At 40.6% G+C, this 13,682-nt stretch overlaps 1 protein-coding gene across 2 annotated transcripts in view; it reads right to left on the bottom strand.

Annotated features, from left to right (window-relative positions):
- PID1 (phosphotyrosine interaction domain containing 1) overlaps positions 1 to 13,682 on the bottom strand; it is a 165,607-nt gene that overhangs the window by 134,161 nt on the left and 17,764 nt on the right. The window lies entirely within an intron of this gene.

The following is a 13,682-nucleotide window of genomic DNA, read 5'->3' as shown; positions in this document are numbered from 1 at the left end:
TCCCAATTAGAAAAAAGTGGAGCATTCTCTAATGTTTGTGTCTTTACTTAAACTGATCATTATTAAAGTTCAGAAATTAATCACACAAACAACATCTAGTTCCAAACATACCATGAATAAGCCTCTACAACACAGAGAAAGAAACCATGCCGGGCTCACTGGAGATGACTCAAAACATACAGACTTTGGAGTCCATAAGGGTAGAGATTAGCTAGCATGAATTACATGAATCAAACGCCTCAGCTCCTCAGACTTCAACTAATCGCTTTCAGTGGACGCATTTACAAAAAAGGAGTTCTTTACTAAGATCTAAGCTACAGAGAGTCTACGTAAGTCCTATATATTAGGTAGAGAGAGGCCCACAGTGTTTGAGGTCTGGCTTATTTGTGAAGGGAGGAAGGGGACAAAAACTACTAGAGAAAAACAAACAAAGCGACATTGAAATAGAGTGGGGTGAGCTTGCAGCAATGCAGACATCCCTGCTTCTGGAAATTCTCCTTTGATTCTCAAGTTTGGGAAGCAGCGGGTGTGAATCCTCTGCCACTTCCACAGGGAAAGGAACAAATTCACTCCCTCAACATAAAATTTGTGAGGAAATTCCATGAATGGAACTTTTTTCAGACACACAGGACTATTTCATGTAAGGGAACATCAGGTCTTCAGATATTAACATCTCATGTAGCACCAATACTACAGGGGAAGCTGGTATCGACCCCTGCATCTAGTTGCCTAGTAGTTTACATTATAAAGGATTCTTGTGACATTTTCTTTGAGAAGCTCTCACACATCCATTATTTGAAGCAGACCTTTAATATTTAGCAGGGGATAGACCTTTGAGGGAGGAAAGTGCCTGTGCTTTGTCCCATGAAATTCCATTCAGCTTTTGCTGAGACAAACTCCCAAAAATTGCCATTTCCCTTCTGCCACATGTGTTCTTCAGGAAAATTTTATCAGCACATCGAAATAATAACTAAACACAAACATTCTAAGGCTGGGCTCATGCTGACACAAAAGCAGCAACAGCAGAAGCAGCAACGATAATAGGAATGCCTGGCAGCTGACAGAGTAACTGTAGCTCTGTAGACAAGTGGGGAGGGGAGTGAGAAGAATTGGGACCCAACCCAGGACCCAGCAGTCCATTTCAGGCCCCAGCGCCCACCTTCTGGGATATCAACCTTTTCCTGCTGCCAGCTAATGTACTTAATCCTGAGTTCAAGAGGTCATAATCTGTGATACAATGCTGATGGTTCAGGGTTCAAACCCTAGTGATAATTCATGATGAGGGGGGGATGTTGCAGTTGCACATAATATAATGTGTTTTTTTACCTTTTTTCCTTTAAGAACACTAGAAAATTACAGTTTCTTCGTATGTTAAAAGAATATTAATTTAGGTTATGAAGTCAAACTCCAACATTAGGAAATACCAAATGTCTGATTGCCCAAGAAACCTTAACTCTCACTCTTTGGGTTTATGCATTATCATACAGTCTATAGTTACATGATCAACTACTATTCCCCCCCTCCCCACAGGACCCCTGCCTTATTCTGTGCATAGGATGGACATGCAAGGAGGTAGAATTAGGATTGTGTGGGCAACCATAAATCTGGTATTTCCTAGCTTTTGTGTGTTTGACATTGCAACTTAAATAACAGTCCTGTAATGTGGGGTGTGCGGTTGTATGCCATATAACACGGAGCGTAGCTCAAGCTCTGTTAAGATTATATAGAATCTGAGAGGCAGATACAGGGACATTTGTTTCCCCGAATGTTTGAAATAACATAAGGAAGTGTATACAAAAGTTTCACAGAGCCACATCTATCATGCAGTCTTCAATTTTCCAACTCTGTAAAACACTTGAGATTCTTGAAAAATGCACAGAATGAGTCAAATTTAAGTATTAAGTTCAATTGGCATGGAGAGCACTCAATACTATGTAGGTCTGGACCCTGTGCCAAAGCAAATAGGACAGAATTACCCTAAAGAGCCAGAAACACAGTAGTGTTCTCATTTGGTTGCTATAAGCTGCATCTGACTCCTCCAAATGATGGAAAGAGGTTCCCTACTAAGTGACAGGCCAAGGAATCTGCCAATATAGGACATTATTTTCTCTCTGATGTTGGTATGCATATCCCATACCAGTATGGCTCAGTAGGTAGCATTCTTGCCTTTGGGCCCGTACCAGGATTTAGGCTTACAGCTGATGCTGATAATGCTATATAGTATAATTAGGAATGCACACTGTGCAAAAGTATTGTCCTTTGAATGAGATACTAAATCAAAATCCCTACTTTTCAGTTGCTGTGCACTTGGAAGAAAAAACACCCAACAGCTCTTTCAGAAAAAAGTAGACCACTCCACCAGGTTCCTGATTGAATATTCCCTCAGGTGAGATAGGTGCTAAATGTCAAAAGCCATTTTTGAGATATCACTGAGCATATTTTGACTGCTTTTTGCTTAGGCAGTGATTGCACTGCATAAATTATCAGATATTTGAAGGTGCTTACGGGGTAGGACAGGAAGTCCAAAAATCAAAGTTCCATAGCATAGCATTGAGTCTCCTTTCACATGGCATTTACTTAAGGGAGACACACTGAAAATGTTCCAATGACAATACTAGTAATAAAATATTTTTCATTTAGATAGTGCATTTTTACCTAAGACTCTCAAAGTAATCATTTCTCCCCACAGAACAACTTCACTATGCACCAAATACCAGCATGCAACCAGACTGGTAACGTTGCACACAGTATATCCACAAGGGAGTATGGCTAATGTATCTGCATAGCTGTAGATGCACCAACACTACCTCTACACCTCCCATGTCCAGGTCCCCAGATCTTGCCCTTCCTCTCCACAACAGAACCATACCAGTTCTAATGCACTATGGCCCTCCACAGAGATAGAAGTGGTCTCAGGATTGGTCCTGTGAGAAATGGTTCACTGTAACTGTAATTATATTTTGCATACCATAATTCCTTGGAGCAATCTGGACCTTCATTCTACTTCAATTAAAAAAACCACTCTGAGAAGCAATAAAAACACTGCCATTTCACTATACAGCAGTGCCAGGAAAAGCCCTGAGGGTCCATCTGTAAGAGTCACATCCCTTGAACCTAGATTTGTTTAGTTATTTTAATATTTGGAATGTGAAATCCACACGCAAATCAAGTTTGAGCAATCAGGTTCTATATGGAACAAGTGCAGGGGGGAGGAAGTGGTGAAATTCATCTCTGAACCTGGTACGAGGACATGGCTCTGTCAATCAACCCACATCTTCTGGCCACTTTCTCCAACATATGGGCTGGAATAGCAGTGGATGCATGTCTACATGATATCGAGGGCCAATGAAGCCACATAAATGTAGACCCCACAGCCCTGCTCCCAACCTAACCCATTTTTACTCTCCATGATGGCCTGTGAACTTCTGGTATAAAGCCACGGGCTTTGATGGACTTTGAAACAACTAGAACACTTTGAATTTTGAACATAAATAACAATGATCAACCTCTACATAGGCAAAAGCTACACCCAAAGCTAGCTGGGATTTTATCAGTCTTTGTAGCCTCCGTAGATCATATAATTTTCATATACCTATGAAAAATACAGACAAGGTACATGGAGTAAAACTTCATGAAACTCCAGTGAAAGCATGTTAGGCAAATCAAAAGTATCAGACTAGTTGGTTAGAATGTAAGCCAGAGCTGGCCAAGCTTCAGATTTTACCCTAACATTTTACTTTACCACATTTGCCTTTAGCTGATAAAAATCATTAGCTGGCAAATCACTCTCTCTTTTGATTTCTAAGTGTACAGAGCATAATCACGCATAAATACTTCCCAAAATAGACCTAACATTTAAAAAAAAAATTTCACAATACAGTACCACTTTGAATAGTTAAAACTAACTCTAAATCACGTTGCATTATTTACAGAGCAAAGTCAAACTCTTACAACATTTTTATTTTTCAAATAAAACCCATAAATACAGGTAACAGTCAGAAGCAGAAGATAACATGGAATCCTTAACATCTGCTTTCAGATAGGATTTCCCATCCAGACCCTCTTACAAAGATTTGTTCAAAGCCCAGACCAGTATGAAAATTAATGATTGATTATAACAGAGAAAAGAAAAGATCTGGAGCCTTATTCTCCACTGCCCTGTATTTTATATAGCCATGACAGGAAGGATGGTCCCATGGTCAGGGCACCAATTTGGAACTTGAGAGATCTGCTTTCGATTATCTGATCTACCACAGACTTCCTATGTGACTTTAGTCTCTCTGTACCTCAGTACTTCCCTACCTCATAGGAGCATTGTGAGGATAAATACATTAAAAACTGTGGGCGCTCAAAGACTGTGATAACTGAGGCCATATATTGTGCAAACTGAGGGACACCACTTTGATTTGCAAGCTTTTGCACACACTTTCCACAAGGATAAACAGCCACATAAAGTGCAAGTCAGTTGAGAATCAAGCCCATAGTGTCATCCTGGTAGTACTGACTCTGCATAAATTGTTGATTAAGAGGAAACATTGGTTTGCCATTCTTATAATTGTTGCCTATCTGTCCCAAAGCAGTTCCTTTATGCACATGTAATAGCCTGGCTGCATATATCTCCTGTATGCCTCTAGGTTAATTTACCCCTACAGAATATGGTCCTCCTTTTAAGAATCTTCCCCTGCCCCCTGGTTACTTACAGTACTTGTGCAACTAATCTGGCTTGTCCTGATAAAGCAGGCAATGGGAATCTAGCCATGCAGCTTCTTTATCTGGAATGTCCCTAATGAAAATACACCTGTTTGTTTAATGAAATTATACTGTTGCCCATCAACACCTCCTTCTAGGAATTCAAGGGTGACTGTGGTTGTTGCTGAAAATGATTGTATACAGTATCGTTAACTGTGATATGGTAACTGCTCTACATCACCACCTTTAACAAATTCTTCTCAAATTTTGCATTCAGAAGATTATTTTGCTATACAGACAGTAAGTGCACCATATTATGTTAACACTGCAAAGACTGGGTCTTAACTTTTCATAAAGCAGATTTTTTATTTGTTATTTCATTCAGGTGCTCTATTAAGTTTTATTTCACTCCTCTACTTACACATATGGTATATATTATGACTTTCATAACGGAAACGGAGCATGCTGGGAGAAAATTCTGCTGAGCTTTCATGCTAAAGAACAATTGTCCCCTTAGCACAGAAGCAACAGACATTTCATGGCAATTTTCATTTCTTGACTGTGTGATTCTATTTAAATGCATCATAATAAGTACCTAGTCTATGCTCTGGATATGACTTAATAAATTAAACAAGGTAGCAGCTTGTGACATGTCCTTGGATATCAGAGAGTTTAAGTCTCAAATGAATCGGTTAATTAAAGGTGTTAGTGATTATAACTGCACTGTAGAGGCAGTTTCTGTATATCAGTTAATAATACTGTCTGCAGGATAACGAACCAATGGGCTAACAAACCGCAGAAGCTCAATGACTATGTCAATGAAGAACAGGCAGAGTGTTTTGAATCTGAAGTTTTTCAGTAAGTTTACATTATGAGCTAAATGGATGATTTCATGTTTTGCAATCTGAACTCTCCTTGGCCCTTGTAACATGCACGAAGCTTAAATATCATTTAGTGCCAAAAGTTTGTTTATCTCATTTCTGATTGAAAGTTTTTCTTTAGGATCCTTCATGTTTCCCGTTTGCTTGAAACTCTTCAATGTATGTGTTATTTTAACCCATGCAGTTTCACCATTGAACTGGCTTTCATATCTAAACTACAAAAGTATTGCTTTATGTGTCTCCATAATCTCTCTGTTCACTAACATTTCCTGAATTTATGACAAAGGACTTTTTTCTTTACAGAAAATCCCAATATAATTTTCAAACTGTCAGTGTAATTCCTAAGGAAAGCACTTTCTGCAGATTCACCCCTGCTTGGTCAGCACTATAACATAGAACAACAGCGTAACAGACCCCAAAAAGGCCAGTTATCCTAGAAGGGGGATGTAACAAATCCACATGCACATTACCTTGCCAGCTAAAGCACACATGTAGCCCCATGGACAACTCAGGACCCGTGGCTCCCAAAACACACCTTTGCCATGTGTGCCAAAGGAGAATCACCTCCGGTGTAAGTAGCATTAGAGCCACCACTGGCAACATGATCCAGTGGCGGCTCGTGATTTTTTGTTTGACAGGTGAGCAACAAACCACAAAATGGTTAATTTCCAAGCCTGTCCACTGTAAAATTTAATAGTTATTAAAAAGCTATTGTAAACAGCTGGCGGGCCCAGCAGCTGGACCCGCGACCACCGCCAAAGCTACCTGGGCTGGTGCAGGGGGCGAAACATGAGCTGGGCCATGTCTCAGCGGTGGCTCCTCACGCGCACACACTGGGTCCATAGGGGAGTGAGGTGCAAAAGAAATGGTTTGCTACATCTTTCCTTCAAAAGTTTTCATCAAAAACCAGAAAACCAAAAAATGTTCTGTTTTTGGCAACTGAAAATTTTTGACCAAAATTTTGACGGGTTTGGCCAAAATTTCTCCTTTCAGTTGCCAAACAAAAGTTTTTGGTTTTGTACAACATATTTTTCAATGTTTTGACAAAACCCTAAAAAACTTAAATCAGACATGGACATTTCCCACAGAAGTTTGCATTTGGACTAAAAACCCATTCTTAGTATAAAAAAATAGTATTTTGAATAAAAAGTTTAGACCAGCTTTACTGCCAGGCTGGTGGATAGAGTTCATTCCACCACCACTACCACTTATGCTGCTGGGTGGCTGATGATAACTGAACTTACAACAAGGTGCTCAAAGCTTTGTTTGGGTGTTCTTTTGACATTTATATCTAAAGAAACACAAATTAACAAACAGAACTAGCTGTATGGGTGAGCCATATTCTGCATTGCCGTGAAGTCACTGGCACCACAACGTCTTTAAGTTAGTACTCTTCTATAGGCCCTGAAACTTTTTTTTCCACTGACAACTGTGTGGCAGAGGTGGAGTGGCTGAAGAGCCCCCAGTCAGCCTCTTCCACTACATATTTATGCCTACTTTTCACCCTGACAGAGAAGACTTCATGTGGCAACAGAGCTTATCAACATTCCCCTAAGTATTTCTTAAGTGGTTACCTCCTCTGAAGCAAGTGGACTTCTATTTACTAAAGTCTCATACATCACTCTGTCATAAACCTAAGAGCTACTTATCTCAAAAAAATGTTAATGTTCAGTTAAGGTTGCTTTAAATATCAAGCGCTTTAAAAATCAGGGAAATGAGCAGTTAAACTTGCTCAATCTTGCTTGTTAATCCATCCGCATAACATGTAGATAAACTTGCACGCAAAACACTACAGAGAAAATGTTTCTGAGATAAAATGGTTCCATAAGATAGACCATCCAGGGCACCACACCAAGGTCCATAAAGACTGGTAGATCCCTTCGCAAGATTGGGACCACAGGCTGAATCCTGCCTGCAGCAACACATGTACAACTCTGGCTACCTTTTGTGGGATTGAGAAAGATTCCTCCCTCAAATACATGTATGCAATTCCAGGGGCCAAGTTCTTCCTCTCACTTAGACCAGTATAAACCTAGAGTAACTCTATGGACTTCAGTGAACCAATGTGGACTTACACCAATGTAACCAAAATCAGAATATGGCCCAAAAGCAGTTACATGCACACAGATAAGGAAAAGTTTATCCTCAGGCCAAACAAGGAAAATAACAGAACACCACTGGCCATCATGCACAGCCCCCAACTACAACCTCTCCAGCGCATCATCAACGATCTACAACCTACCCTGGAAAATGATCCCCCACTCTCACAGGCCTTGGGAGGCAGGCCAATCCTTGCTTACAGACAGCCCCCCAACCTGAAGCAAATACTCACCAGCAACTATACACCACACCATAGAAACACTAACCCAGGAACCAGTCCCTGTAACAAACCCCGTTGCCTTCTCTTTCCCCACATCTACTCTAGCGACACCATCCTAGGACCCAACCACACCATCAGTAGCTTATTCACCTGCACATCTACTAATGTGATATATACCATCATGTATCAGCAATGCCCCTCTGCTATGTATATTGGACAAACCGGACAGTCTCTACATAAAAGGATAAATGGACACAAATCAGACATCAGGAATGGTAACATACAAAAGCCAGTAGGAGAACACTTCAATCTCCCTGGACACTCAATAACAGATTTAAAGGTAGCCATTCTTCATCAAAAAAAACTTCAAAAACAGACTTCAAAGAGAAACTGCAGAGCTACAATTCATTTGCAAACTTGAATAGGTACTGGGAGTGGCTGGCTTACTACAAAAGCAATTTTCCCTCTCTTGGTATTGACACCTCCTTATCAATTACTGGGAGTGGACCACATCCACCCAAACTGAATTGGCCTTCAACATTGGTTCTCCACTTGTAAGGTAACTCCCTTCTCTTCGTGTGCCAATATATATTTATGCCTGTATCTGTAATTTTCACTCCATGCATCTGAAGAAGTGGGTTTTTTACCCACGAAAGCTTATGCCCAAATAAATCTTTTAGCCTTTAAGGTTCCACCGGACTCCTGGTTGTTTTTGTGGATACAGACTAACACGGCTACCCCCTGATACTTTATCCTCAAGTGAACACAACCACATCCATAACTCAGTTGATAGAGTTTTAACTCAGACATTATTACTTCTGAAACTCTCTAGCTTGATACAACAGTGGCTATTGAAATGCCAAACCGCATTCATTTAATTTATCTTGGAAAGCTTCACATACACATAAAAAAAAGCCTCAAACCATAACAGAAACAAAAGGTCAGCCTGCTACTTTCAGAATAAATGTAGTAAACTTCAGAGCAAACAAGTTACAGACATTTCCATGTAGAACATTGACTATTGTATAGTGGGTGTTTTTACAATACAGTACAATGGGGTCAGCATTTCTTTTGATAAGAAAAAATACAAATACTACACTGGATAAGACATCCTGGTAAGTCCCCTCTGGAGAACATTTAAAATATTTACTTGTTTCTCATAACTAATTGGCAGTGAGCTGCTCCAAAGTAAAGTTTCTAAAAACAGAGTTTAGGTTATTAAACCTTAGCACACATAGTACAGTTCAGTTATCCACAAAACACTCCCACTACACACTCATCCTCATGAACCACCCCACAATTCCTGATCCATTCCTCTCCCTGAACGGGGACCTAATCCCAGCTTATATGCAGATTCTTCTCTAACTAACCCACAAAAATTACTGTGTTTTCCCACTGCTGGTTTCCAACCTGGGCCAAGTCTGCAGGATCAGGCAATCAGAGAGCGACAGCCCAATCATGAGAGAAAACCTAAAGATGTAGTTTCTCTCTGTGACGTTCCCTTGGTGTTATCTGGACCGGTGATCTGCTAAGTCACTCCAATCCTTGAGTCTGGGAGCCAACTTTACCCTGCTCTATTGTGAGAACCCCCACTCCTGAGCTGTTCATGCACAGCCTCTGGCATGTAAGCTGCTTGGATTGTGCAACCGAATGACACTAGCCAATGTCTCCGGTTCCAGACACAACCCTAGGAACCTCTGTCTTGCAGTGTCCAGTTATGCCCGCTGGACACTGCAAGCTTATATGAGTTCTTCAATTTAACAAATAAATTGATACGCACCAGGCTTGTTATCCAAAGGGGAGTCTCTGACACGCTTCAAACCAAATGAACTGCTTCAGGTAGAATAAACAAATTTATTAACTACAAAAGATGGGTTTTAAGTGATTATAAGTCAAAACAGAACAAGTTGGATTTGGTAAATTGAAATAAGAACAAAATGCATTCTAAGCTGATCTTAACACTTTCAGTGCCTTTACAAACTTAGATGCTTCTCACCACAGGTTGGCTGGCTGCCCTTCAGCCAGGTTCTCCCCTTTGATCAGCATGATGTCTATAGATGGCGGTGGAAGAGAGGAGGAGGAGCATGGCAACATCTCTCCCTTTTATCATGTTCTTTCTTCCCTCTTGGCTTTGCCATCCCCCCCCTTCAAGGTCAGGTGAGCATTACCTCATCATAGTCCCTGACTGACCAAGGGAAGGGGGGGGGGGGTAACTCACTCAAAAGTCCAACAGATCCTTTGTTGCTGCCTAGGCCAGTGTCCTTTGTTCCTGTGAGGCTGGGCTGGGTTTGTCCCATACATGCCCTCTGCAGTATGAACTGCCCCTCTGTCCCTGGAGAGTTTTGCCATTGCTTGTTTTAAGCCATGAGGACACATTTTCAGCCTCATGACTATATACATGAAATTACAACCTATAACATTACAACAACAACAATGCTCAGAGAGTCATGAGCCTTCCAAAGACACCCAACATGACAAACTTTGCACTGGATACCACACAATCATATTATAAGGATGAACATGGGGGTGCAGGGTGTTCCCCCGAGATACAGAGCGTCACACTCTCTCTCCAGACAAACATCTTTCAGCAATCAATGGACTAGTGCCATCTATGCAAACCATCTCCCAAACCATTAAAAGATCAGATTCCATGTGTGAGCCATCTAGAAACTCACCACTATTCCAAGCATTAGATGGGCTCGGTCAAGTAATTTAGGAAGTGAACATTTCAGTATAAATTAATCAAAGCTTTAATGCAGTGGCTCTCAACCTTTCCAGACTACTGTACCCCTTTCAGGAGTCTGATTTGTCTTACATATCCCCAAGTTTCACCTCACTTTAAAACTATTTAGTTACAAAATCAGACATAAAAATACAAAAGTATCACAGCATGCTATTATTGAAAAATTGCTTCCTTTTTCATTTTTACTATGTAATTATAAAATAAATCAATTGGAATATATTGTACTTACATTTCAGTGTATAGTATATAGAGCAGCATAAACAAGTCATTGCCTGTATGATTTTTTAGTTTGTACTGACTTCACTAATGCTTTTTTATGTAGCCAGGCAAATATTTAGATGAGTTGATGTATCCCCTGGAAGACCTTGGCACAACCCCAGGGGTACGTGTACCCCGACTGAGAACACTGCTTTAATTAACATTTTCACTGGCCTGAAATTTCAGGGTTTCATTGCCCTGGATTGTGCAAGGCAGTTTCCCCATTTATTTAGGGTCCCATTCATTTAGGGCCCAGTTCATGAGGTCCTTACAGACCTGGACAACCAAAGCATTCACAAGACTGACACAACAGGATGCCATGTTGCTCAGTTTTCACAACAGAAATGACTACAGTGGAAGACTCTAAGGACAGGAGGACCATGTGACCACAAAACTTCAAAAAACAAAGACAGAACTGAATGCTAGGATTTTCTTATTGCTGATACAAACCTGCCAATGTGAGCTATCTTTATTCAAGCCACCTTTTAAATGTATGATATTCACTTCCTTTGTATTCTGAGAGTGTCAAGGTTCCTTCCCCACTCTGAACTCTAGGGTACAGATGTGGAGACCTACATGAAAGACCCCCTAAGCTTATTCTTACCAGCTTAGGTTAAAAACTTCCTCAAGGTATAAACTTTGCCTTGTCCTTGAACCCTATCTTGCCACCACCAAGAGTGTTAAACAAAGAACAGAGAAAGAGCCCACTTGGAGATGTCTTCCCCCAAAATATCCCCCCAAGCCCTACACCCCCTTTCCTGGGGAAGGCTTGATAAAAATCCTCACTAATTTGCATAGGTGAACTCAGACCCAAACCCTTGGATCTTAAGAACAATGACAAAGCAATCAGGTTCTTAAAAGAAAAATTTTAATTAAAGAAAAAGTAAAAGAATCACCTCTGTAAAATCAGGATGGTAAATACCTTACAGGGTAATCAGATTCAAAACATAGAGAATCCCTCTAGGCAAAACCTTAAGTTACAAAAAGACACAAAAACTGGAAAATACATTCCATTCAACACAACCTATTTTAACAGCCATTTAACAAAAGGAAATCTAATGCATTTCTAGCTAGATTACTTACTAACTTTTTACGGGAGTTCTGAGCTGAATTCCTGATCTGTTCCCGGCAAAAGCATCACACAGACAGACAGACCGACCTTTGAAAGTACCCTCCAGCTTTGAACGTATCTTGTCTCCTCATTGGTCATTTTGGTCAGGTGCCAATGAGATTATCTTAGCTTCTTAACCCTTTACAGGTGAAAGGGCTTTGCCTCTGGCCAGGAGGGATTTTATAGCACTGTGGACAGAAAGGTGGTTACCCTTGCCTTTATATTTATGACAGGGAGTAAAAAATAAAAGCTTGCCCTTTAGAAATGTCATGTGTTTTTGCACTAAGACTAAGCTTCAGGGTTCTTTAATTATAAAACATTAAACATAAGATCAAAATGAAAATACAATACTTCCTAGCCATTCCTTAAAAATAAGTGAAGCTGAACACTGTCATCTCTCTATTGTACAATAAAAGTTAATAAGATTCAGAGACATATCCCCATGCACCGAGATAAGACTAAACTCCTAAATGTGTGTGAGCTGAGTAGTTCAACATACATTTATCAAAGAGAACTGTCTGGTTTTAAAGAAAATAAAATCCATCCTTTGGAACTCTGCACCTAATGTTCCATCAATAAAACATGAAAAAGAACTAGGAGCTCCACCTCCTCCATAATCAGAACCACATTTTTAAGAAAGGCAATTTATCAGAGGTTTTCAACAAGTTTACATAATCTATTCCAGTGGCCACAGTTACACTGATTTACTAAAGGCAATCTTTCACTGGAAGGTAATCTCTGCAAAGAGAAGTCAGGTACCATAATCACAAACCTGATATTTGGCACAAACCCATGGCCAAAGCTACCCAGGGCCTGCTTTCTATGAGTCCAGACTGGTGTTTTCCAAGAAATACCAGAACAAAATGAAAAGTGGAATATAAACAAATGTGCTGGGCATTAATGTCATTTTCATTTGAGGGAGCAGTGGAAGATCTCCACATCCCTCTTCACTTTCCACCTACCCACCTTCCCATGCACACTCTTACAAATGAAGGTGGTGAATTCCAAACCCTGAAACTGGAAAACACATGGGTGTTAAACTTGCAATTTTTAATCATTATTATTACATTTCAGGATCTAATTCTGGAATGAATCCTGTGTGGGCATGACCCAGGAACCCATGCGGAGAGCACGGCAGGATTGTGGCCTTGGTAACAAGCTTTTTATACCAATACAAAAAAATGTGGCACTGCTAGTTTCTCTTTCTTTTTTCTTCTTCTCCCCAGCTCCCAGTTGCCCTACTCTGGTCACAACCCATTGAAGGATTGCCCCCACAGTGTTCAGATTTAGAGAAAGTATTGTAAGCATTCTCCCCGCAAGATGCTCTGTCCCTACAGAACAGACCTCCCTCCTCTGTTTCCAGCTTCTCTTACCTGACAAGAAATGGTAGAGGCTCACACTTTGTGGAGGCTATGGGAAAGGCTGGGAGCCCACACCAGCGGTGAAGGAAGTATGTTTACTCCTTAAAAAGCCAAAGCACCATGAGAAGACCCCAGTGACTCTAAAGGATTGGGCAGGTAAAAGAAAGGCAATCTCTGATGGGTGGCGGGGGGGAGAAAAAAAGGCTAGAATCCTCTGACCTCACCTGACCTTCAAATAGTTCCACTAGTGGCTTTGATGTGCCATTGTTGTGGGAGCCAGGGTCTTAAGCAAGTCTCCTCCAGCAGACCAACCAGAGGA

The sequence above is a fragment of the Chelonia mydas genome, chromosome 9 (assembly GCF_015237465.2).
Source record: "Chelonia mydas isolate rCheMyd1 chromosome 9, rCheMyd1.pri.v2, whole genome shotgun sequence".
NCBI lineage: Eukaryota > Metazoa > Chordata > Testudines > Cheloniidae > Chelonia > Chelonia mydas.
Note: the sequence above shows the minus strand (reverse complement) of the source record. Positions and strands in the feature narration are given on the sequence as shown.